Here is a 25,488-nt window from a genome sequence, read left to right on the forward strand (position 1 = left end):
AAATTGGAAACCGGATATGACAAAATAAATTTGGAATGCTATAAGATACGACAACCGACCGACAAAAACGCTCCACTACATACTTTTGGAATGAACATTTTACCGCCATTGCAAACAAAGAAAAACTCTTAGCACACCGTCATCCGTCCACACAACACTGACAACCTGCTGCAAAACCAAGACTGCAGGATGCAGCAAACAAAGCCTGAGCAGCCACCTTTAGACCAGAGGGTTTTCTGGCGACTGGTGTCAGATGCTGGTCAATGCAGCTACACTCCCGCCACGATGCTGTATAAGCTAAGCAGCGCAGCTACTAAAGTGAAGTCCTCAATTGGAAATCTGATATGGATAAGGCCTAAAATACCAACTCTTGAAGCTCCCTGTAAAAGAAAGCAGGGATTCCTGTAACTTGCAGGCCCAAATAGCACATGATCTCCAGCCCCTGCTAAGCCCCATACCACTCGCGGTGATGTTACCAAAATATAGACAAGCATAGGAATACGCTCCGGCCGAAAGCGTGGCCACCATGCGCTATAGTACAAGCAACACCACCACTTGTAGCACAGTGCCCAACAAGCACCAAAAACCCATGTGCTGCCTGTGCCTACATATCACAGAAGTCACCGCCACCTTCCACAGGGAGCTCCCTGAGTTGAGACTCCAGGCCTCATCCAGCCAGACGCCCGCTTAAGGGCTTCACTGAAGCAGCTACTCCACTCAGACCACACAGCACCGCAGAAAGAACACAGCTACACTGGCCAGCGTTTGATACCAGTTGCCAGAAAGCCCATCTGGACTTTAGGCGCCTACCCATGACTCGGTTCACCACAACCCTTAGCGTTAACCCCACAGCAAACTGCCAGTACTGTATGAAAAGAGTTTTGAGTACCAAGAGAGGTTTTGCCTTCATCCCATTAAATAGACCCCATGCTAAAAGTTGATACTACAAGTAGACGTACTAAATATAGCAGTCTACCCACATCCTCCACCACCCTCTCCATCACCACATGAAGGCTCAGATTCATAAGGAGGGGTTTATGAACCCTTACCTCAGACGCAACAATGGTAAAGGCAGTTTTGGGAACTACAGACTATAAGGATAATGTGCCACTGAGCTTTGAAGAGACTCACAAATGCAAACCACATATGGACAACCATCAATAACCTGCCCCATCTTACAAGAACACTGACACACTGCAACATCGCACAACCTAAACATAGCATGCACCGACAGGACCCCTCAGAGATCTGGCACAGAACAGGAATGCCAACTCCTGAGAACGAAAGCAGCCATTTCCGTAATGAGCAGGAGCAAACAGCACATGATCTCCGGCACATGTGCTGCCCGTTCCTACAGGTCACAGAAGTCACCACCATCGTCTTCAGGGAGCTCCTGAGTTGGACTCCAACCGTTACCCACAATCTCCACTTGGTGGGGTTTAGTTCAGCACCTACACTGCTCAGATCATACAGCATCACAGTGCGGGAATCACAAATCCCACGCAGCTTGTGACATGTCCCCTCAGTGCTAGCCGGATGCAGGATTTGACAAGTCATGACAGCCATCCACACCTAGTCTACATCTACTTGCCCCTTCATGACTCTACAACGCATTATCTTTCTAACAACTAACCACACAGTAGGATACAAGCTTTATAAACCTAGATTAGAGGTCAGTTCTCAAGGACACAGGCAAACCCTAAAGAGCACATAGTAATCTACCGCTAGTGCCCTCCACCACCCCTGCCATCACCACACGAAGGCTTGAATTCATAATGAGGGACTTATGATCCATAGACCTCCGACATAACAATGAAGAGGATAGCTTTAGGCACCAGTTTTATATTGATCCTTGCTCACAGCAGCTGCAAAATACCCAAAAAAAAGGCCAAATGGAACTTACCTACAATCTTGCAGATGGCAAGGTGATGTTCTTCTAGTAGTAGATCCAGCTTTCACAGCTACAAAAGAGGAAAACACGACACTTAAAAAACGTTTTAGTGTCGATTCAGAAACTGCAGGAGAGTGATGTCGAATTTAAGAAATCCAACAATATTCAGACAAAGGGTAGAACTTATGCATCATAGAGTTATATAGTGAGCAGAACATTCAATACAGTAACACTTACCGTACTTACCCTGATCTTCTCAGCAGAACAAACATAAATCACATTATCACAATAGCATTGTACGGTGAACAGACATACTAAACTATGGTGCTAAAGTAAGAAGGGGATGGAGGGGTGGGAAGTGTGGGGGGGGGCGGAGTCATTCTGATCAAAGTATTAAAGTGATAACCCCTCCATTATCACAATGATACAGTGACAATAATGACCAAGATTTTTTAGTGACCAGTTACCCAAGAGTTGCCAGAGACAGTAATAAGGGTAGTGTGTCTAATATTATATACACAGAGGAAGGTGGAGGAAGACAAGGCCAGCAAATACAACCTATAACCCCGACAGAGTTGATCCAGAGGAAGGTGAAAACTGGCAGTCAGTACAAGACCCAGGATCAACTATTCTAACAAGTGTAAAACCCTCATACAGTAGGGAATATTGAAATATAATATCCACAGTGTGTCATTTTATAACATTCATATACACATTAGATAAGGTTGCATAAAGAGAAACATACATAAAGTACAGCCCTACAGAGTTGATCCAGAGGAAGGCAAAAAACCCCATGAGGCCGATGCCAATAACCCCATGTTATGGGAAAAAATTCCTTCCCGACTCCAGTACGGCAGTCAGTATAAGACCCTGGAAAAAACTCGTCTAGATTTACCATTAGGACTGGGGACAGCCAAAAAAAAGTAGTAATACATGCATTCTCTATAGTAGGTTGAGCTAGGGCTGGGCCAACAGTCTCCATACAGTAGTATGGTGAGCTGCCATTTCCCTACAGCTTATATTAGTCTAGGCATACTAATGCCATTAGGATTAGACTCATTTCTATCATGGTATTAGAGGGAAAAACCTACTACAACTCAGGGGGCCTAGGGCAGAGACTAGCCAAAGCAGAAAGTTACTCTGATGGCATGGTGAAGCAAGAAATGCAGAGCATCAATTGCAAAGTTTTTTTTTCTTTTCTTAATTTAATTACTAGCCTTCACACGGTGTTACATCAATATCCCCTCCAATATCAATGCAACGGGTCATGCTCCGGCACCCTATCTAGCTAGGAGTAGGGATGGGCCTATGGCCTCACCATGCAGTTGTATGGTGAGCTGCCAGGTTGTTTTATTAGTCTAGGCATACTAATGCCACTAGGCGGCGGCGTTCTCATCAGAGCATTAAAGCAATAACTCGCCCAACTATCACAGTAACACAATGACAAAAGCAGCCAAAACCGCCAGACTAGGGCTACACCTATTAATGCCATTAGGAATAAGGGAGGCCAGTTCCATCAAATGCATTAATGCAATAACCGGCCGAAATATCACAGAAATACAATGACAGACGGCTAAACCCGTCAGGATCTGCTCTCAAGTAGAACTGGCAGGCATAGCTCTCTATAAGACCCGCCAAGGCATAGATCTGTTAAGAACCACCGGGCGCTGTCTCTATAAGAACTGCCAAGCACAGCTCGCTCTATAAGAACGGTCACCTTCAGAGCTCCCACAGAGTTCCACAGGCAAAGCTAAGAGCAAATAAAATGGGGAAACCCTACCGTGTCAAACCAGCCAGTCTCCACGTCTCTGCAGCACACCAGTCCACGCCGTCCTCCTTCTGCACAACTAGTCTCCGTGTACTACAACAGCTGTATTTAAGGCATCACATGCTTGCCACGCCCCCTCACGTGTTTCTGAGGGGGCGTGGCCAACTAATTGGGAAGGTTTCTACACAGCTGTTGTAGCACGTGCCAAACAAGTGAAAGTGGGTGTGGCTGGAATAAATTCACATAGCAGGCAAACAGCAGACTGTCTAAAGCAATATGTTTCTAAAGTTTTCTAAAGTTTATATGACTGTGCTGACAGTACCAGTATTAAAGATGGTAGACGCGAAAACCTAGTGGGCTAAAGGACTTCCGGTGACGCCGAGGTCATGTGATCAGACTGGCGTGGGCGGAGCTATTCAGGACAGTGCCGAGTTACACAGGAAAAGGAAGTTGCAGTGAATGGAGACTGGAAGGAGGTAAGAGACAGCATGTGTAAGCAAGAGGGGTGGAAAGGGCTGGGGGAGGGGGGTCAGGCTGTGTGTGAGCATGATAGAGGAGTTTGGCTGGGTAAAGGCTAAATACTAGACTCCGTAAGGACCGTCTGCCGTTACAAGGTCACATGACCGGATAGGCGTGTCTTTACTTGTAAGCAGGACCTTCCACAGTATCCTGTGTAGTGGAGCAACATGGAGAGCTGCGAGGTGCACGATTTAGTGAAGGGGGGGAAGATACAGTAGGTGGACTGCAGGGAGTAGTGTAGAGGGGGAGAGATGTGCAGGGTCGGACTGGCCCGCCGGGAGACCGGGGAATCCCCCGTAGGCCCCAGCCTGGACTATTAAGACCCTCATTATGGGTTCCTACCGGACCTCCACTGCCTTTTGTTTTTAGTAGACAGTGGAGGTTCGGTAAGGCGTCTGCCCAGGGCGGGTGTCAGCACCCGGGCAAGTCACTGTGAAGTATGAAGGGAGAGAGACTCCGTGCTGAAGAGACAGCATGTGTGAGTAATAGGGGAGACATGGGGGGGCAGACTGTGTGAGCAAGAGCGGAGACATGGGGGCCAGGCTGTGTGAGCAAGAGGGGAGACATGGAGGTGTAGGCTGTGTGAGCAAGAGGGGAGACATGGAGGTGCAGGCTGTGTGAGCAAGAAGGGGGGAATGGGGGGTTCAGGCTGTGTGAGCAAGAGGGGAGACATGGAGGTGCAGGCTGTGTGAGCAAGAGGGGAGACATGGAGGTGCAGGCTGTGTGAGCAAGAGGGGAGACATGGAGGTGTAGGCTGTGTGAGCAAGAGGGGAGACATGGAGGTGCAGGCTGTGTGAGCAAGAAGGGGGGAATGGGGGGTTCAGGCTGTGTGAGCAAGAGGGGAGACATGGAGGTGCAGGCTGTGTGAGCAAGAGGGGAGACATGGAGGTGCAGGCTGTGTGAGCAAGAGGGGAGACATGGAGGTGCAGGCTGTGTGAGCAAGAAGGGGGGAATGGGGGGTTCAGGCTGTGTGAGCAAGAGGGGAGACATGGAGGTGCAGGCTGTGTGAGCAAGAAGGGGGGAATGGGGGGTTCAGGCTGTGTGAGCAAGAGGGGAGACATGGAGGTGCAGGCTGTGTGAGCAAGAGGGGAGACATGGAGGTGCAGGCTGTGTGAGCAAGAAGGGGGGAATGGGGGGTTCAGGCTGTGTGAGCAAGAGGGGAGACATGGAGGTGTAGGCTGTGTGAGCAAGAGGGGATACATGGAGGTGTAGGCTGTGTGAGCAAGAGGGGAGACATGGAGGTGCAGGCTGTGTGAGCAAGAGGGGAGACATGGAGGTGCAGGCTGTGTGAGCAAGAAGGGGGGAATGGGGGGTTCAGGCTGTGTGAGCAAGAGGGGAGACATGGAGGTGCAGGCTGTGTGAGCAAGAGGGGAGACATGGAGGTGTAGGCTGTGTGAGCAAGAGGGGAGACATGGAGGTGCAGGCTGTGTGAGCAAGAAGGGGGGAATGGGGGGTTCAGGCTGTGTGAGCAAGAGGGGAGACATGGAGGTGCAGGCTGTGTGAGCAAGAGGGGAGACATGGAGGTGCAGGCTGTGTGAGCAAGAGGGGAGACATGGAGGTGCAGGCTGTGTGAGCAAGAAGGGGGGAATGGGGGGTTCAGGCTGTGTGAGCAAGAGGGGAGACATGGAGGTGCAGGCTGTGTGAGCAAGAGGGGAGACATGGAGGTGCAGGCTGTGTGAGCAAGAGGGGAGACATGGAGGTGCAGGCTGTGTGAGCAAGAGGGGAGACATGGAGGTGTAGGCTGTGTGAGCAAGAGGGGAGACATGGAGGTGCAGGCTGTGTGAGCAAGAAGGGGGGAATGGGGGGTTCAGGCTGTGTGAGCAAGAGGGGAGACATGGAGGTGCAGGCTGTGTGAGCAAGAGGGGAGACATGGAGGTGCAGGCTGTGTGAGCAAGAGGGGAGACATGGAGGTGCAGGCTGTGTGAGCAAGAAGGGGGGAATGGGGGGTTCAGGCTGTGTGAGCAAGAGGGGAGACATGGAGGTGCAGGCTGTGTGAGCAAGAAGGGGGGAATGGGGGGTTCAGGCTGTGTGAGCAAGAGGGGAGACATGGAGGTGCAGGCTGTGTGAGCAAGAGGGGAGACATGGAGGTGCAGGCTGTGTGAGCAAGAAGGGGGGAATGGGGGGTTCAGGCTGTGTGAGCAAGAGGGGAGACATGGAGGTGCAGGCTGTGTGAGCAAGAGGGGAGACATGGAGGTGCAGGCTGTGTGAGCAAGAGGGGAGACATGGAGGTGCAGGCTGTGTGAGCAAGAAGGGGGGAATGGGGGGTTCAGGCTGTGTGAGCAAGAGGGGAGACATGGAGGTGCAGGCTGTGTGAGCAAGAGGGGAGACATGGAGGTGCAGGCTGTGTGAGCAAGAGGGGAGACATGGAGGTGCAGGCTGTGTGAGCAAGAGGGGAGACATGGAGGTGTAGGCTGTGTGAGCAAGAGGGGAGACATGGAGGTGCAGGCTGTGTGAGCAAGAAGGGGGGAATGGGGGGTTCAGGCTGTGTGAGCAAGAGGGGAGACATGGAGGTGCAGGCTGTGTGAGCAAGAGGGGAGACATGGAGGTGCAGGCTGTGTGAGCAAGAGGGGAGACATGGAGGTGCAGGCTGTGTGAGCAAGAAGGGGGGAATGGGGGGTTCAGGCTGTGTGAGCAAGAGGGGAGACATGGAGGTGCAGGCTGTGTGAGCAAGAGGGGGGAATGGGGGGTTCAGGCTGTGTGAGCAAGAGGGGAGACATGGAGGTGCAGGCTGTGTGAGCAAGAGGGGAGACATGGAGGTGCAGGCTGTGTGAGCAAGAAGGGGGGAATGGGGGGTTCAGGCTGTGTGAGCAAGAGGGGAGACATGGAGGTGTAGGCTGTGTGAGCAAGAGGGGATACATGGAGGTGTAGGCTGTGTGAGCAAGAGGGGAGACATGGAGGTGCAGGCTGTGTGAGCAAGAGGGGAGACATGGAGGTGCAGGCTGTGTGAGCAAGAAGGGGGGAATGGGGGGTTCAGGCTGTGTGAGCAAGAGGGGAGACATGGAGGTGCAGGCTGTGTGAGCAAGAAGGGGGGAATGGGGGGTTCAGGCTGTGTGAGCAAGAGGGGAGACATGGAGGTGCAGGCTGTGTGAGCAAGAGGGGAGACATGGAGGTGCAGGCTGTGTGAGCAAGAGGGGAGACATGGAGGTGCAGGCTGTGTGAGCAAGAAGGGGGGAATGGGGGGTTCAGGCTGTGTGAGCAAGAGGGGAGACATGGAGGTGCAGGCTGTGTGAGCAAGAGGGGGAGACATGGAGGTGCAGGCTGTGTGAGCAAGAGGGGAGACATGGAGGTGCAGGCTGTGTGAGCAAGAAGGGGGGAATGGGGGGTTCAGGCTCTGGGGGGATGGGCACTGTGAGCATGGTTGCGTCTAGATTGGAGTTGCTCCTGGTAGGTCCTCCCTCCAGCAACTCCAATCTAGTCACCTCACTAGTGAACGGTCTAGATTGGAGTTGCTGGAGGGAGGACCTGCTAGAATCAACTCCAATGTAGACTGTTCAGTACTGAGGTGACTAGAATGGAGTTGCTTCGAGGAGCTACCGCCAGAAACTCCAATCTAGTCACTTCGCTACAGGAGCAGCTAGAGTGGAGTGTCTATAGGGAGGATCCGTAACTGGCCAAGAGAGACATTGTATATGTATATAATATCAATAAAAATATAGGAAAAACACATTCCTGGACATGTATACATTTGGCACTGATATAATTACATAAAATATACCTATATAAATATATATTTGCCATATGCTGTGTACAGGGCGGTGACGCCGCAGCCTTACGTGTTTATTATAACTTGCGCCACTTATTGTAAGTGATAATGGAAATATATGGCAATTTAATAACTGATATAGAGCTAAATTCTGACGTATCGCTGTGCGCCTGATTTATCAGTATATAGTTACTGCAGGTAGGCTCATGATGGTCTCGGCATATTCTGTAGTTACAATAGGTAAGTCCTCCTTGCAGCAACTCCATTCTAGCTGTCTCACTACGGAACTGACTAGAATGGAGTTGCTGCAGGTAGGTTCATGGTCTGGGTATATTCTGTAGTTGCTATAGGTAGGTCCTCCTTGCAGCAACTCCATTCTAGCTGTCTCAATACAGAACTGACTAGAATGGAGTTGCTGCAGGTAGGTTCATGGTATCGGTATATTCTCCATAGGTTATTCAGTATAGGACCTATATCTTATAAGCTCTGCTTACAGTAATATTAATAAAACACACATTTTAAAAATTTATATTTTATTGAAATAAAACCATCCGCACAATCCTCATTATCCATATTTAAAAAAAACCCAAAACTAAACAAAAAACCACCTCCACTAGTTACCAACGTAGTCCATCAACCCCCTCCCTTCTACCAACTTACCTGTCCTGGTCTAGTATTACCTGCTTTCATGGAATAAACCAGCCGTTGTCGTCTCATGTGGTGGGGTTACTAGAGTAAAGACAGGATCACATGTGCGCCAGGTTCTATGTTGTTTAAAGAGGACCTTTCACTTCCTGGGGCACATGCGGTGTAATACACCACTAGAAAACCAACAGTGTGCTGAATTCAGCGCACTATCGGCTTTCCCTTTCTGTGCCGGTACCGTAGTTCTTCACTGTCAGAAGGGCGTTTCTAACAGACAGTCAGGAACGCCTTTCTTCACAGTAGCATCTATTGCGCTGTATTGTGAGACTGAGGGGCATTGCTTATTTCCAATGATTACTTCTATGGACGAGTACTATCAGGAGGGGAGGAAGCGTTCCTCACCACTCTCACAGTACGACTTTCGGCTTTCTAGCGGTGTATTACACTGCATGTGCCCCAGGAGGTGAAAGGTCCTCTTTAAATCTGTCATGTGACCTGAATGATGAAAAGCCAGATCGCTAAAACATCGGTTACTCATGGACACCAGTGGACTCCATTGACTTAATGGGGTCAGCCGTTTCTATAGTGAAACGGGCAGAGAGAACAATCCTCCGTGCAGGACTTTTCTCTCTGTCGATTTCTGCGGCCGATGTGAATCTAACCACAAATTTAGTCCAGTGACCTTCTTTTTTAATTAATGGAGAACCAGAATGTGAGGCCGCCTCCTACTGAAAGGATAGTACCTCAGGATAGGCCATCAGTATTAGATGTGTGGGGGCCCCTGCAGATCTCTGGTGTTGTACAAACTGTAGTGGTGAGTGTAGGTACTGCAGCGATGCGCCATTACAATCTCTGTACCGGAGATATGCAGGGGTTTTACGTGTTGGGGTTCCCCTGCAGGTCTAATATTGATGGCCTACCCTGAGAAAGTGGATAACTCCATGAGGCTGGCTCCCCACACCACTTAAACACCGTGGAAGAAACGTGGCAGAAAAAAAAAACCCAATCCCATCCCCATTTTACGGTAAAATAGATGCAGCGGATACGCTGCACTGTCATGGTTTTGGAAATTGGAGCATGCCAGTTATACCCCAGGACACACCGGCGGCGGCTTCCCTATTGGTATAGTTAAAGCAGAAAGTCCACAGAGGAAACCTGTACAAAGCGCTACAGGAAGAACCCTGATGTGTTGCTGTTTTTCCAACAGTGTTTTTTTTTTTGCTACAGGTGCTACGTGGGGCCTTAACCACAGTCATGTCAAGCTTGTGATGAACCCCTTCTTGGGTAATCAGCAATTTAATCACTTAGATGGAATCACTGACTGCAGGAGGTTGGGGGAGTCAGTGGTGAATACAGCTCACCAGGCACACTTGGTGGTCTTCGGGGGGCACGTTGTATTAATGAATATATGGGGGGGAGAACACAGGCAGCCTGCTATACAAATAAAGCAGGGGTCGGCAACCTTCAGCACACCAGCTGTTGTAAAACTACAACTCCCAGCATGTATACTTGCTCTGCTGTTCTTGGAACTCCCATGGAAGTGAATGGAGCATGTTGGGAGTTGTAGTTTCACAGCAGCTGGAGAGCCGAAGGTTGCTGACCCCTGAAATAAAGTATAGCTGCCCTAATCTTCCTTAGGGTTGCACCTGCTGTACAGGGAGAGTAAAGTGACCATGACATTTGTTAGAATTGCTAACTCATGCACTAGAAAGAGTTAATTGCAGTCATAACCTGACCACGACTAACCCCAAGTGCAAGAGTCACAGTCAAGGGTTTACACTCAGTTATGACACACAGAAAAGTAATGTCTTAAGATTTGCCCCCATCTAGTGAAGGGACTCTTTCTGCTCTAAAGGAGTCCCTGCATTGTGAGTAACCTCTTTATACAGCAATGACCATCAGTTTGGTGCTAGTGATCACTGCAGGGTTGGAGAGTGAGCAGTGCAGAATATTTATACCTACAGCTCACACAGGAGGCAGCCCCCAGGTCCTGGATCTCCCCTATCATACAGATGGCAGCCCCCCTTGCCCCTCTCAGGCTACAGATGGCAGTCCCCCTCAGTATACAGCAGGAGCACCCTAACACATAGGTGGCAACATCCAAGGTGCCGGACCCCTCCAACACACAGGCAGCATCCCCAAACACACACAGGTGGTAACATCTCAGGGCCCAAGAACAACCCCCACCCACATACAAACAGCACTGCAGGAATCCCCCATTTACATGAAGGCAGCACCCAAATGACCTAAACACAACAAAGCAGTACCCTGGAACCTCCGCCACATGCCCACAGGTGGAAGTACCCAAGGGGCCATCACCAAAACCACCTCACACACACACAGGTAGCATCCCAGGGGCCTCCAAACAAGGACACAGGTCGCAGCACCCTGGGACAGAACTCCCTCTCACATACAAGCAGTACCCCAGGACCCCAACACACAAATTCAATACCCCTGGGAACCCACACAAACGCATGCAGCAGGCCCCCCTGGGGACCCTCCCCACCATTACATGCAAGCAGCACCCCAGGGATGTTTGCTCATCCATTAGATGTCAGCAGCACCCCAAGGACATCGCCCCCCTGTAGATGCCCAAGCACACCAAGGATGCATGCCAACATAATTAGATGTCGATGGCACCCCAGGGTCTCTGCCCCTTTTAGTTGCCAGAAGTACGCCAGGGACACCTTGCCCCTATCCATGCCAACAGCATACACCATAGATGCTAATAGCACCCCAAGGACCTCCCCCTTTATGTCAGAAGCACCTCGAGGACCTCTACCTTTCTTCAGATGCCAGCATCCCAAAGACCCCTGCCCACTTAGATGCTAGCAGCATCCAAGGGACTCATGCACTCCTTCAGATGCCAACTGCACCCCCCCCCCCTTCGAAGCACACCAAAGATCCCTGTCCTTCTCTTTTAGTTGCCAGCAGCACCCCATAGGCCCCTGCCCCTTCTTAGATGCCAGTAGTACCCCAAAGACCCCCTCCCCCCCCCCCCAGATGCCAGCAGTATCCCAAAGACCCAGTGCCCCCCATTAGATACCAGCAGTACTTCAAAGACCCACTGCCAGGGGTGTAACGATCGTGACCTGGCCCGGTGAGACACGGGGCCAGTAGCCAGCTAGAGATAGTCGGGGTCCAGTACCACTATGTGACAGCAGCAGGGGAAAGCCTGGTTCCCCGACCACTATATATATTGTAAATGAAAAGGGGCACCGGCATATTGCCAGGCCCTTTTTCAATAGACACTGGCCCAGGAGAGGTGACTTAAAATAAATAGATATACTCACCTCTCTGCGTCCTCTCCGGCGTCTTCCATCATGTGATTGAGGCCTGAGATTAGGCCCCAGCAGTCAGATGGAGCGCAGCGGCGTAATGATGTCAGTGACCCCTCATGTGACTGCTGAGGACCAATCACAGGACTCAACAGAGACGTCAGGAAGATGCTGAAGACAGCCGGAGCCAGGATACCCAGGAAAGGCGAGGCGAGTATTAGGGTTTGTTATTTTTATTCACCTACCCTGGGCCTCCGATTATTATACTCTGGGGTCTGAGGAGACCACAGTGTAGAATAATATCACTGGAGGGGGCTGTTGGGAGCATATAATACTGGGGGGGGGGGAGGCATTGCTGGAGATATGTGTGTGTTGGGGGGGGCACTGCTTGACATGTAATATTGTATATGGGGGGGGGGGCTGCTGGGTATGTAATACTGAATGGGGGACACTGCTGGGCATGTAATACTGTGCACGCCACTGCCTCCCCTCTTAGATGCAGCAGTACCCCCAAAGATCTCCTGTGCCCCCTTAAATGCCAGAAACACCTAAAGGACCCCGTCTCCCTCTATGCCAACGACTCCTATACCACCCTAAACATCAATCCAATCCACCAGACCCTCCGGGATACAGTCCCATAAAAAACTCGCTCCCCTCAGCCTAATCCAACGTGCAGTCCCAAGTAACTACATCACTCTCTCTCCTCAGCCTCATCCAATGTGCAGTCCCATGTAATTATATCACTCTCTCTCTTCAGCCTCATCCAATGTGCAGTCCAATGTAACTACATCAATCTCTTCCCTCAGCCTCATGGAACATGCTGTCCCATGTAACTACATCACTCTCTCTCCTCAGCCTCCTCCAACATGCAGTCCCATGTAACTACATCACTCTCTCTCCTCAGCCTCATCCAACATGCAGTCCCATGTAACTACATCACTCTCTCTCCTCAGCCTCATCTAATGTGCAGTCCCATGTAACTACATCACTCTCTCTCCTCAGCCTCATCCAACATGCAGTCCCATGTAACTACATCACTCTCTCTCCTCAGCCTCATCCAACATGCAGTCCCATGTAACTACATCACTCTCTCTCCTCAGCCTCATCCAACATGCAGTCCCATGTAACTACATCACTCTCTCTCCTCAGCCTCATCTAATGTGCAGTCCCATGTAACTACATCACTCTCTCCCCTCAGCCTCATCCAACATGTCGTCTCATGTAAAACAAACCTGTCTCTTCTCTTCCATCCTCCATTACCACAAGACAATCCTCTCTGCTTTCTGTTCTCCAGCTTCATGAGCTCGGCTCCGGCTTCCTCTATACAACACAGAGCAGTGATGGCCGAAACTCTGCCCTCCTCTGAGAGGCCACGCCCCTTCCTGTGACATCATACCTACCAGGAGCAACTCCACTCTAGTCACGACCCTGTGAGCATATAATACTGTGGGGGGTGTCACTGGTGAGCACATAATTCTGTTTTGGGGGCCACTGTGGTGCACATAATAATGTTTGTGGGTCACTATGGAGTACCTAATTCTGTTTAGGGGCCTCTGTGGTGCACATAATACTGTTTGGGGGCCTCTGTGGTGCACATCATACTGTATGGGGGTCACTATGGAGCACGTAATACTGTTTGGGGGCCACTGTGGTGCACATCATACTGTTTGGGGGCCCCTGTGGAGCACGTTATGCTGTCCCAGTATTGCTTACATGTGGGGCGTTGCGCTGCTTTCTCACCGTATTCTTGATAGCTGCAGTTGTGGGTACTAAAGCTGTATCTCTTTCAGGTATCTGAGATATTGCTTTAGCGCCCATAACCGCCACTATCAAGAATTCACTCTAGTTATGGGGATAGGGGACCACGGACAAAAGTTTGTACCCAGGCCCACAAAACATTAGTTACACCAATGGCGCTGCTCTGGGTCCAGGCACCGCCATTAATATACCTTATTTTTAACTAGATCGACTGTGCTGATACACAGACGTCCTGCACTTGGATGTAAAGTGGCCACCTCCGTTCATCAGGATCGCAGGTAGGTGAGTATTATTATTTTTTTTTTTTTTTAAAGCTTAGTTTTGGGTATTTTAATAGTACAAGGGGTTGTTTGGAGTGGGAAATTATAATTATAAGGAGGGGGCATTATGAACATAAGGGGGGTCATTTTTATAGGGGTTATTAGGGGACATTACGAATACAAGGGGAGGCTATATTAGGAGGCATTATGAACATAAGGGGGTAGTCATTGATATTAGGGGTGCAGTATTTATGTCAGGGGGAATTAGGGGCATACTATGAGGGGGCAATTAATTTAATGAAAGTGGCACTTGGGCTTTATTAAGACTAAGGCCTCACGTTGCAAACTGCAACAAAATAGCGCTGCAGAAAAAACCGCAGCAGCAACGCATTGTGTTTTTTTTCCCGCAGCGCTTTTCATTTTCTGCTTCCATTACACCTATAGGGAAACCATCAGTGTTTTCGTAGGTATAAGTGATATTCCAGCGATTTCCAAAACCCCAACGGTTTTGGAAATCGCAGCATGTTCACTGCCCATAATTTTCCACAACGTGTGGATGGGATTTGCTAGAATCCCATTCACATTGCAGGAACTGTCGGCTTTTCCCGTGGTGTTTTCGCCATATGAAGCCTCATCCACACTTTGCGGTAAAATAAGATACATGCTGTAATTTCCAAAGCAGTCTTGGTTTTAGAGTTAGACATTGCAGCATGCCTATGGAAATTCTGGCGGTTTCAATATAATTGAAGCAGAAAATAGAGAGGAAAGCTCTGCAAACTTTCTGTGCAAAGGGCTGCGGCAAGAAACGTGATGCGTCATGGACGCGGTTTTTCCCGCAGCGCTTTTTTGCTGCAGGACACCACGTGGGGCCTTGTACTGGAAAACTCCTTAAGCCTATTTATATTGATGATCTATCCTCAGAATAAATCATCAATAAGAGATAAGTGACCCCCTGATCAGTTGTATGAAGGGGCCATGGTGCCTGTTTATATCACACGCTGTCTGTTTATAGTGACCGTGTGGTGCAATTACAGCCTTGTCACATAGACGCTTATAGGACGAGGCTGTAGTTACATGACATGGCCACTGTGAGATGTACGATACTGTGTAAACAGAGAAGGGGTCACGGCGCTTGCACAGATGTCACGATTCACTCAAACAGCTGATTCATCCCTCATTATTACACCTCAGCCACGGAGGTGTAAAAAAAAAACAAAAAAACACACACTCGCCTGTCCCCAGTACCCTGTTGTCCTCCGCCTCTGTCTGTTCGGTCTGATGGCAACACCTCATTTCTGGAAATTCTGTACCCAATTCCTCTTAGCGGTCACATGATGTGCAGGACTCCAAGCAAGAAGGTGCCAGCACGAGACTGAATGGACACTGGCCGAGGACAACGGGTTGCTGAGGACAGGTGAGTATGCTCTTTTATTTTAAACCTCCAGCCCGGCACATGAGTTGCTCCAATTCCTGGACAATATCTTTAAAGGATTTATCCATGTTTCTAATATTTATGGCCTGTCCTCAGGATAAGCCATCAATATTACATCTGTGGGAATCTGACAGCCAGGACCTCTGCAGATGAGCTTTTTCATTACAGTGCGGCTACAGGTAATGGTGACAATTCTAGGAGCCACGCTGCTCTCTTGCCATACAGGATGTAGCAGTGGGTTTAGGTAGTGCAGTGGTACACATCGTATGGCAGGCGAGCAGCCGGCTCCTGATATTACCTTTAGCCATCCTGTCTCTGTACAACTCATCTACAGGGGTCCTGGCGGTGGGCCCCTAAAAACAATTCCACTGGTGGGCCCTAAACACCCCAGTCCGACCCTGTGCAGGGTGGATGTGGGGTACACAATTCACTGTGGCGGAGAGATGGGTGCATGGCAAACTGTGGGGTGCCTGGTGAATTGGGGGGGGGATTTTGAGCTGTGTTACTTTAATGGATGGCAAGCTATGGTTGATGCTTGGTGGATTTAGGGTAAGTTCACACAGGTTTTTTTTTTTTGCTCCGTTTTTTTCTGGGAGCCGTTTGTTCCAGCTCCTAGAAAAAAGAACGGACATGTTCATTCTTCAGACACCTCACGACATCCGCCTGAAGACACTCCCTCCTCCCAACTAGGCCCATTCATTTGGACCTAATCCGGAGCGGAGTGCGCAACTGGATGCTGGTGCAGTGCACTGGTATCCAGTCACAGCCACCTGTATTTTGGGACCGGAACCTGAGGCAGCCTCAGGTTCCGATCCAAAATACCCCGTGTGAACCCGGCCTAAGGATTGCATAAGAGGCACAAAGAAACTCCTCCATTGGCGGTGCAGAGGTGATTGACAATGTGCTTTAGGTTAAAGCCCCACATAGGGGGCCACAGCCAAAAAGCTCTGCAGGAAAAACCTCTGTGGAAACACATTGCGATTTTCCTACAAGGCCTTTCACGTAAAATGTGCAGTTTTCCTCTGCGGACTTTCTACTTTAGATATACATATAGTTTCCATGTGCTGCAATGTACAAAAAGTAATGGGGGGGATAGTGCAGTGCTTGTTAGTAATGTGGGGGTACACCGGAGGGACATGGGGGATAGTGGGATATACCTGGATGTAGTTATAGCTGCACTCGTTAGTATCGGGTCTCCAATACTGTGAAGACCCAGTGGCTATGATGGCCGCCATCTTTAAAGGTCCGGCATGTACTATTACAGATGTCGGGAAGGGATACAATTATTTAAAGGGATCCTATCATTTAAACACTTTTTTTTTTTTTTTTTTTTCCTAGCTGACACGTCGGAATAGCTGACACGTGCAGGCTATTCGTCTTTATCCGTCGTCTCCGGTCCGCCGTTCGGTAGAAAGACCGGTTTTTACTGGTATGCAAATGAGTTCTTCTGCAGCACTGGTGGGGTGGGGGGAAGCGCTCAGACAGCACTTGCGGCATCCCCGATGCTGCCAGAGAACTTTCTCCAGCGACGCCTCCATCTTCAACAGCAACCGCCTCTTCTGCGTCTTCTCTGGGGTCACACTCCGGCGCTTGCGCAGTCGGTTCTGCCTTCGGGATGCAGGCAAGAGCCGAGTGGACAGGCCGGCGGCCATTTTTTTGGAGGCCGTTACGCGTGCATGTGCAGTACGCTCCTGTTCTCCATACAACTACAGGAGCTTACTGTGCATGCGAGCGTAGCGGCCTCCAAAAAAATGGCCGCCAGCCTGTGCACTTGGCTTTTGTCTGCGTCCCAATGGCAGAGCAGACTGTGCAGGTGCCGGAGTGTGACCCCAGAGAAGACGCAGAAGAGGTGGTTGCTGTTGAAGATGGAGGCATTGCTGGAGAGACTTCTCTGGCAGCATTGGGGAAGCCCCCAGTGCTGTGAAAACTCATTTGCATACCGGTAAAAACCCGGTATTTCTACCGAACGGCGGGCCGGAGACGACTGATAAAGGTAGGAGACAAATAGCCTTTCTTAAGGCTATTCTGCCGTGTTAGTCATAAAACAATGCGTTTGAATGATAGCGGTCACTTTTTAAAGGGATTCTGAGTTTGTTCATGTTTTGCTATTATTTTGTTGTTTTGACTTTTTTTTATTTTTAACAAATTTTATTTTTTGGGCAAAAAAATTAAAAAAATAGATGTGTAAATAGTGTTTTCTGAATGTCATAACTTTAATAGTAAGAAATCCACCAATTCGCTATAACTTACCCCATCCCCACCTCTTGTGTCACCAAAGCGACTCTGACTCATCAAGGCACAACAGGATCTCTGCATACAGTAGTGGAAGACCTAGAACATGATGGAGTAAGGTTACGTTCACACTACTGTTATGCACGTCCGTTACTGTTACCTGTCATAGGATGAGAGCAACAGACATAGATGGAGTCTCCTCATCCTCCTGCGTCTGTTCCCATTGACTAGAATATTAAGAAAAAAAAACCCATTAAGGACGCCGTCTTCTGTCTCCTTTTTTCTGTCTCTTGTGTTTTTTCCGTAATTTTTGTTTATTTTTGTAAAGGAAGGAAAATGTCCGGTGCGCACAACTTATTCTTCAGTCACAAAACTAAACTTAAATGATGGGAGACTGAGGACAGATGGGAGACTGAGGACAGACAGGAGACAGCAGCCATCGTGTTGTCTACATTAGTGTTAACTTGAATGGACACTGACTGTCTCTGTCCATTTCTCTGCTGCAGTTAATGTCCGTTGCGGTCATCCATCAACGGACATTAAAGGGGCTCTTTCAGCAAAATTTTGTTGTATGAGCCCCACATATGCGTGAATAGCCTTTAAAAAAAAGGCTATTCAGGCACCGCTAATCTCATTTTAATCCCCCGTCCTGTTTTAAAATAAAACTATAAAAACATATATGTAAATCATACTTGAACTTGCACACTGGGCGGTGATGCACGATCCGACGTCATCTTCTGCCACGCCTACCTCTTCTTTCGGCGACGCCCACCGGTCCTGTCTCTTCCCCGGCTTCATCTTCTTCCATCGGTTCAAATCCAATTGGTTGAAATCCGGCGTGTGTGCAGTAGAGCTCCCTCCGGAGCTACTGCGCACACTCCGGCGGCACTGCCATTGAGAAAAATGGTGCCAGAGTATGTGCAGTAGCTCCAGAGGGAGCATTACTGCGCATGCGCCGGACTTCAACCAATTGGATTTGAACCGCTGGAAGTAGATAAAGATGAAGCCGGGAAGAGCCAGGACCGGAGGGCGTCGCCGAAAGAAGAGGTAGGTGTGCTAGAAGATGTCGTATCGTGCGCGACCGCCCCCCGTGGATGTTCAAGTATGATTTACCTATATGTTTTTATAGTTTTATTTTAAAACGGGACGGGGGTTTAAAATAAGGTTAGCGGTGCCTGAATAGCCTTTTTAAAGGCTATTCACGCATATGTGGGGCTCATACAGCAAAATTTTGCTGATAGAGCCCCTTTAACAAGGGTAGCCTGAACCCGCCCTAGGGCTGCTATTACACAGGTGTGTTTTTGATCAGAGTAGAAACAACAGCACATGCGCTAATGTGAATAAAGATCACATGTGTAATGGCACCCTAAGGCCGGCTTCACATGGACACATTTGGTTGTCAGCTGTGGTTCCCAGACCAGGACCTGGACTCCCAGCAGTATAGTTGTTTATGATGCTAGGAGTTCCGGCTTCCTCGCAGCTTCAGCGTTCCATACTGTAATGTCCGTGTGAAGCCGGCCTAAGGGTTACTAATATGTGAGGCCCCACGTTGCGGAAACGCTGCTTATTTTGTTGCAGTTTTTGGAGGCAAAGCCAAGAATAGCTACAAGAGGAATGGGAAATGTAGAAGTATAAGAACTTCCTATATCTTTTGCACAATCCACTTCTGGCTTTGAGTCAAAAAACTGCAACAAGTAAAGCTGTGTTTCCGCAACGTGGGGCCCCGGCCTAAAGGAGTATTCTAGGAATATGCTGTTGAGCTCCACTTCTACTCAGTTAGAATCTGTACGTCACACGGCCATGCTGCAGTTCAATCTAATTGAAATGAATGGGGATGAGCTGTAATACTAAGCACGGCCTCTATACAGTGTATGCCACTGTGCTTGGTAAGTAGAGAAGAGACCACAGCAATCAATATCATAGTCCCAATAATCCCTTTAATTTATACCTTCATGTAACTCTAGGCTGAGACCTCACAAAATAGGACTGATCTAAGGGCGGGTCCACACTTGCGCCCGGTCTCTGCTTTGTGAGTTTCCATCTTGTGCCCGAGAAACCCTGATGGAAACCCGGCAGCCAGTGTCCGCTTGTGAGTGGCCGTGAGCGTCTTCAAATCTCTGCGGCGAAACTGTTTTGTTTTTTTTTAACTGGACACAAAGTTGGACATGCAGGACTTTGTGTCTGGGGAAAAAAAAAAAAAAAGGTTTCGCCGCGGATGCCAGAAGACGCTCACGGGCGGACACTTTGCAAACCCATTCAAATGAAAAGTGACTGCCAGTTTTTGTCTCCTGTCCAGTTTCTCGCAAACAAAGAAGACGGAAACCTGCAAAGCGGAGACTGGGCGCAGGTGTAAACCCGCCCTAAGATACATTCAGCACACTTTACTATACAATTGTATAGTGAATGCTGGATATTACTAGAGATGAGCGAACAGTAAAATATTCTATGTTCGTTATTCGTTACGAATAGCATCTCAATATTCGACTATCGAACCCCATTATAGTCTATGGGAGAAAATGCTTTGTTTCAGAGGATCCTACCATTCGACTCAGGAGAGTCACCAAGTCCACTATTACACCTCAGCAAATGATGCCAACACCTCTGCAATGCAACTGGGACAGCAGGGGAAGCATGTCTGGGGGGCATCTAACAAGCCCAAGTCACTGTATTACCCCACTATCACAGCCTAACAACTACACACTTTCACATTCCAAAAAACCTCTATCAAAGTGGGAAAATACCTGGAAACCTTCTTTACTCCCCAAATGGATGGACACAAACCCCAATTCAAGCTCAACAAACAATAAAAAGCACCCCTTTTAAACCACGTTCTCCATGACAACCACAGATGGAATAGGCAATGGGAAATCCTTTAGTCCCCACCCCGAACTGTCGTTGTGGATGTGTGTGATGTGGTAAGACCTTCCAAAATTCACTTTTAAGGCCCTTAACATGAGCGCTTCCAAATTAAGTTACACACCCTTAAGCTGAGCTACCAGCAGAAATTGAGGCCCTTCAGGTTACTTCAGCCTTTTACCTGCAGAGTTTTAGGCCCTTGAACTTAGTTCAGCCTTGCAGCAGCAGAGATTTGTTGGTCCTTTGGGTGAGTTGAGCCTTTAAAAAGCAGTGCTTTGGGCCCTTTGGCTGACTAGAGCCTTTTAGCAGCAGGGTTTTATTTTTTGGCCCTTGGGGGAACCCTAAAACATTAATTTGCAGGCGCCTGTGGGGGGAGCCCTAAAACATTAATTTGCAGGCCCCTGTGGGGGGTATGCATGAGAAAAATTATTTCAATTAAAAAAAATAAATTTTTTTCAAACATTCAGTAGTAGGGGCTGGGGTTGTAGGAGGATGAGAAGGATGAGGAAGAGTAAATTGGTTCCTGACTGAATCTCTCCAGTACCTGGGCTATGGAGTGGATACCCAGCTGGATATCTACATCCTCACCCACGTCTCCTGCTGCTGCTGGCAGCCTCTCTCCAGTACCTAGACTCTGGAGCTGATACCCAGCTGGGTATCCACCTCCTCTCCCACGTACCCTGGTGCTGGCGAGGGGCACTGCTGGTAGCCCCTCTCTAGTACGTATAATGTGGAGCTGATACCCAGCTGGGTATACAGTTCCACGTGCTCACCAACGTAACCCGGTGCTGGCGAGGGGCACTGCTGCCAGCCCCTCTCCAGTACCTGGACTCTGGAGCTGATACCCAGCTGGGTATCCACCTCCTCTCCCACGTACCCTGGTGCTGGCGAGGGGCACTGCTGGTAGCCCCTTTCTAGTACGTATAATGTGGAGCTGATACCCAGCTGGGTATCTAGTTCCACGTCCCCTGCTGCTATGCTGCATGATTTGCTAGCTAGCTATTAATTGAGCTCTGAAAAGAGCTGTTATTATTCTCAATTCCTGCCTAAGGGCTCATTGACATGGAGTAACGCCGGGCGTGTATCACAGCCGTACACGCCGGCATTACGGCAGACTGCCAAACACTTCCCGTTCACTTCAATGGGAGCGCTCCCATTGAAGTGAATGGGAAGTTTTCGGCAGTCTGCCGTAACGCCGGTGTGTACGGCTGTGATACACGCCCGGCGTTACTCCGTGTGAATGAGCCCTAACAAAGCACTGTATCGCACTGACAGTCTGACGCCACACTCTATCACTCCAACACGAGAATGAGACGAAGATGGCCGACACTGTTCTTATGAATTGGGAGATCACCTGTTTTCGGCAGCCAATGGGTTTTTTTTACATTTTTTTCACTGCCTCCGTTGTCGTAGTTCCTGTCCCACCTGCCCTGCACAGTTATTGGTGCAAAAAACACACCAGGGAAGGTGGGAGGGGATACGAATTTTTACTGCGTATGCGGCCTTGTATTTGATTGGGAACGAATACATCGAACGCCAAGATATTCGATCGAATACCTATTCGATCGAACGGCGTCCGCTCATCTCTAGATATTACCAGAAAAGAGTGGCTTCACTCACAAAACTGCTGCCGATGTTACAAGCCGTGCGGCTTCTGGGTAATACAGCGGTTATCTACTATATATAAACAGTATACAGGACTCATATTATAAGCCTACATTCACACTACACTGAATAATGGTCATGTCATCACATGGCAGCCTTACATTCAATGAGGCTATTCACATAGCCGGGTCACGGACCGTCAAACAATGCAACGTTCTCTTTCTCCACAGATCTCTTCATACACTGACTCTATCTTATACCATCTGAAACCTTCTAAGTACAGTATATGATACATGGATACAGTGTGAGACGGCTAAATACTATCACTGGAAGGACCTCACCGGTATGAAACCTTGTAAGCATAGGAAAGATGGAAAAGGTCCTTACGGAGTATAGTAAATTGCCAGGTCAGTGTGAGACGGCTAAATACTATCACTGGAAGGACCTCACCGGTATGAAACCTTGTATGTATAGGAAACATGGAAAAGGAAAACTCCCTCACACTTTTTGCTGAAAAATATTTTTACCGCTTTTATTGTTGATTTCCAAACAATTGTTGGAATAATAATAATAAGACACATATTATCTTTATCTTATAATTCTTATGATCTAATCTTGTCCCTTTATTGTGAGATTTACAAACATTACTGAAGCCGGAGCCCAGCTATTATAAAGGTCCTTACAGAGAGCGGGGTTTAGCCAATTCACTGTGAGGGTGCGTTCACACGATGTAACGTGGAGTGCAATCTGGCACGTATACACGTGTGAGCAGATTGCGCTCTGAAAAAGATCCCATTCATTTCAATGGGAGTTAGGAACGTATACGCCGTGTTATAGGGGGCAAAAATGGTCCCTACAAATGATGGGAAATAGACGGCTCACATAGAGTTGGCTAAATACTATCACTGGTGAGGACCTGGTCCCTCTGGAGTACGGGATTTAGCCAATTCACTGTGAGCTGGCTAAATACTATCTCGGTTAAGGACCCGACCACCAGGCGGGAAAAAGGTCCTTACCAGTAAGGGGAAATAGACAACTCACACTGAGCCGGCTAAATACTAGAATTGGTAAGGACCAGGTCCCTACAGCGTCTACAGGGGCGTAACTACCATAGAGGCAGCTGCCACAGGGCCTGGGCCATTAGGGGGCCCGGTGACAGCCGCTACCGCTGCATTTTTTTTTTTTTTTCTTTATAGGCTGTTAGGGACCCTATTCACTTGCCGATTCTGGCTGGGCTGGGATCGGTAAGTGACACTGCGGGCCCCACAAATACCATCATTATACTCGGGGGTCTTTGCAGACCCCCGAGTATAATGATCAACGGACCGGGAGAGGTAATAAACATAAAAAACACTGTTACTTACCTCTCCACGATCCTGCCAGGCCTCCTTTCTGACGTCTCTGACGTCACATGAACCCGGCCTGCGTCCCGGGTCATGTGATGTCTGACGTCATTTCAGAAGAACGGCAGCGGAGAAGACAGCGTAGGAGCCGGGGACAGGTAAGAAACAGTAATTTTTTATGTTTTTATTCTCCTGGGTCTCCGATTATTATACTCTGGGGTCTTTTCAGACCCCAGAGTATAATAATTGTTTATGGGTGTCCACTACTGTGTGCAGGGGCCACTAAGGGACATAATTCTGTGTGCAGGGGGCAGTAAGGGACATAATAGAGTGCGGAGGAGGGGGCCGGTCGAGGTCTTCGACGTCGGTGTCGTTTGGGGGGGGGCATGTCAAAAGTTCGCCACGGAGCCCCGCCATTCCTAGTTACGCCACTGGGCATCTAGTATTTAGTCACAACCGTTCAGGCTGTGTGTGAGCATGATAGAGGGGTTCAGGTTGTGTGAGGTGGGAGAGGTGCAGGATGTGTGACAAATGGGTCAGTCTCATGAAGGGAACACTTAAATAACATATGGGGGGGGGGATTTATTGTTTTACATGGGGCTTATGTCTCTGCTGTCACATCAAATTCCGGAATGTCCTTTTTTTTTTTTTTTTTTATACATTTGACTAAAAATAAACCTCAAAACAATGTTTAACTAGGTTTTTGTTTGTTTCTAGGTTTATGTGAGATCTCAATGGTGTGAAGACTCCACTACAAGATCATTAGGTGCCAGTGCTCTAGACCAAGCGATGTGCCCCCTAGTGATCAAATGTCTCAACCGGACTCCTCCAAATAGGCAACACTTATTTTATAAACCTTTATAAGGCTTTGTTTGGAGCCTTCAGTAAAAGTTATTTGATGGTCCCCTCAGTGCCCCCACACTCAGGAGAATGTCCCCTTCACTGCCCACATGTAATATAATGGCCCCACAGCGAGCAGCATGTTATATAATGGCCCTTACTCTGCCTCTACATGTATGCAGCCTGCAGTAGAAGTGCCAATATTTTGTAATGCATTACATTAGGGATAAGGCCCCCTGGGGGGTATACCTGGGTCTGCAAAAAAAAAAATGCCCTATGCACCCCCATACACGGAATTAGAAAAAAAGTTATGGGTGTCATAATATTGGCACAGTTTTGGGTTTTTGTTACGGGGTTAAAATGTAAATAAAACCATATAAATTTGTTTTCCCTGGAATTGTACCAAAACATAGAATACAGGTGACATGTCATTTTTGGCTACAGAGTAAATGCCATTAAAACAACAATAGCCTCCCATGCCTGCGTTGTAGAGGTGGCTTTCCGACTGCAGAGCAAAGAGCAACGGCTGGACTATTGCGTACTGCGGCAGAGTCAGAAAAGAGGGAGGAGCTGTCTTACTGGAGGAAGTCTGGAAGTAAGAGAGAGGCAAGTATGATGGGGCGGGGGCGGTGGGCTTATTATGCTTGGTTCACACATCAGTATGCCATCCGTCCGTTTGAATTCAGTTTGAGACTTAAAACGGATTGATGCACATACTGATTGCATACTGATGTGTGAACCAAGCCTTAGTTGAGAAGGTCTAGTAGTGGTCAGGATAGCTAGAGAGACGGAGGGGGAGGTAGTGCAAGTCAGCGTACACGTACCATGATGCATTAGCTAAGGCTGCTTCACATCTGTGTTCGGTATTCCATTTGGAGAGTCCGCTTGGAGATGCCCTCTGAACGGAATATTGAACGCATTAAAAAGCGATGAGCAATGAAACCACACGGACCCACAGGCTATAATGGGGTCTGTGTATTTTCCGCACGAATCATGCAGAGAGAAAAGTGCTGCTTTCCCCCAATGGAAATATTGCAGGTGTTAATCCACCTATTGCTAGTAACAACGAATCCCAGTGCAGTGTAGGCACGACCCCTCAGGATCTGACACTAGCTGTTACCCCGGCCCCATCAGATGTCCATTATTAAGTATATACTATATAATCTTTTAACATGATGTGGTCTAGAATTCCGTTCCCCCGCCTCTCCCCTTCCTATTCCCATTCCTTGCTTATTTGGGTCTTCCCCTCCTCCTTGGTCTTTCTTTTGTAAGGTTTTACATTTTTTTACCTTAAATTATTATTATCTTTTTGATACTAAATATGAAATTAAAAATCAATTTTTAACTAAAAATATTCA

General features: G+C 48.6%; 1 long non-coding RNA gene across 1 annotated transcript; it reads left to right on the plus strand.

The window, feature by feature from the left end:
* The first annotated feature begins 9,751 nt into the window (after positions 1-9,751).
* Positions 9,752-24,750, plus strand: LOC142201390 (uncharacterized). The gene is made up of 3 exons (XR_012715511.1): positions 9,752-9,810; positions 13,099-13,234; positions 24,008-24,750. It is a non-coding gene; the product is annotated as an uncharacterized LOC142201390 (long non-coding RNA).
* The last annotated feature ends 738 nt before the right edge of the window (positions 24,751-25,488 follow it).

Source organism: Leptodactylus fuscus, chromosome 4, assembly GCF_031893055.1.
Source record: "Leptodactylus fuscus isolate aLepFus1 chromosome 4, aLepFus1.hap2, whole genome shotgun sequence".
NCBI classification, from domain to species: Eukaryota; Metazoa; Chordata; class Amphibia; order Anura; family Leptodactylidae; genus Leptodactylus; species Leptodactylus fuscus.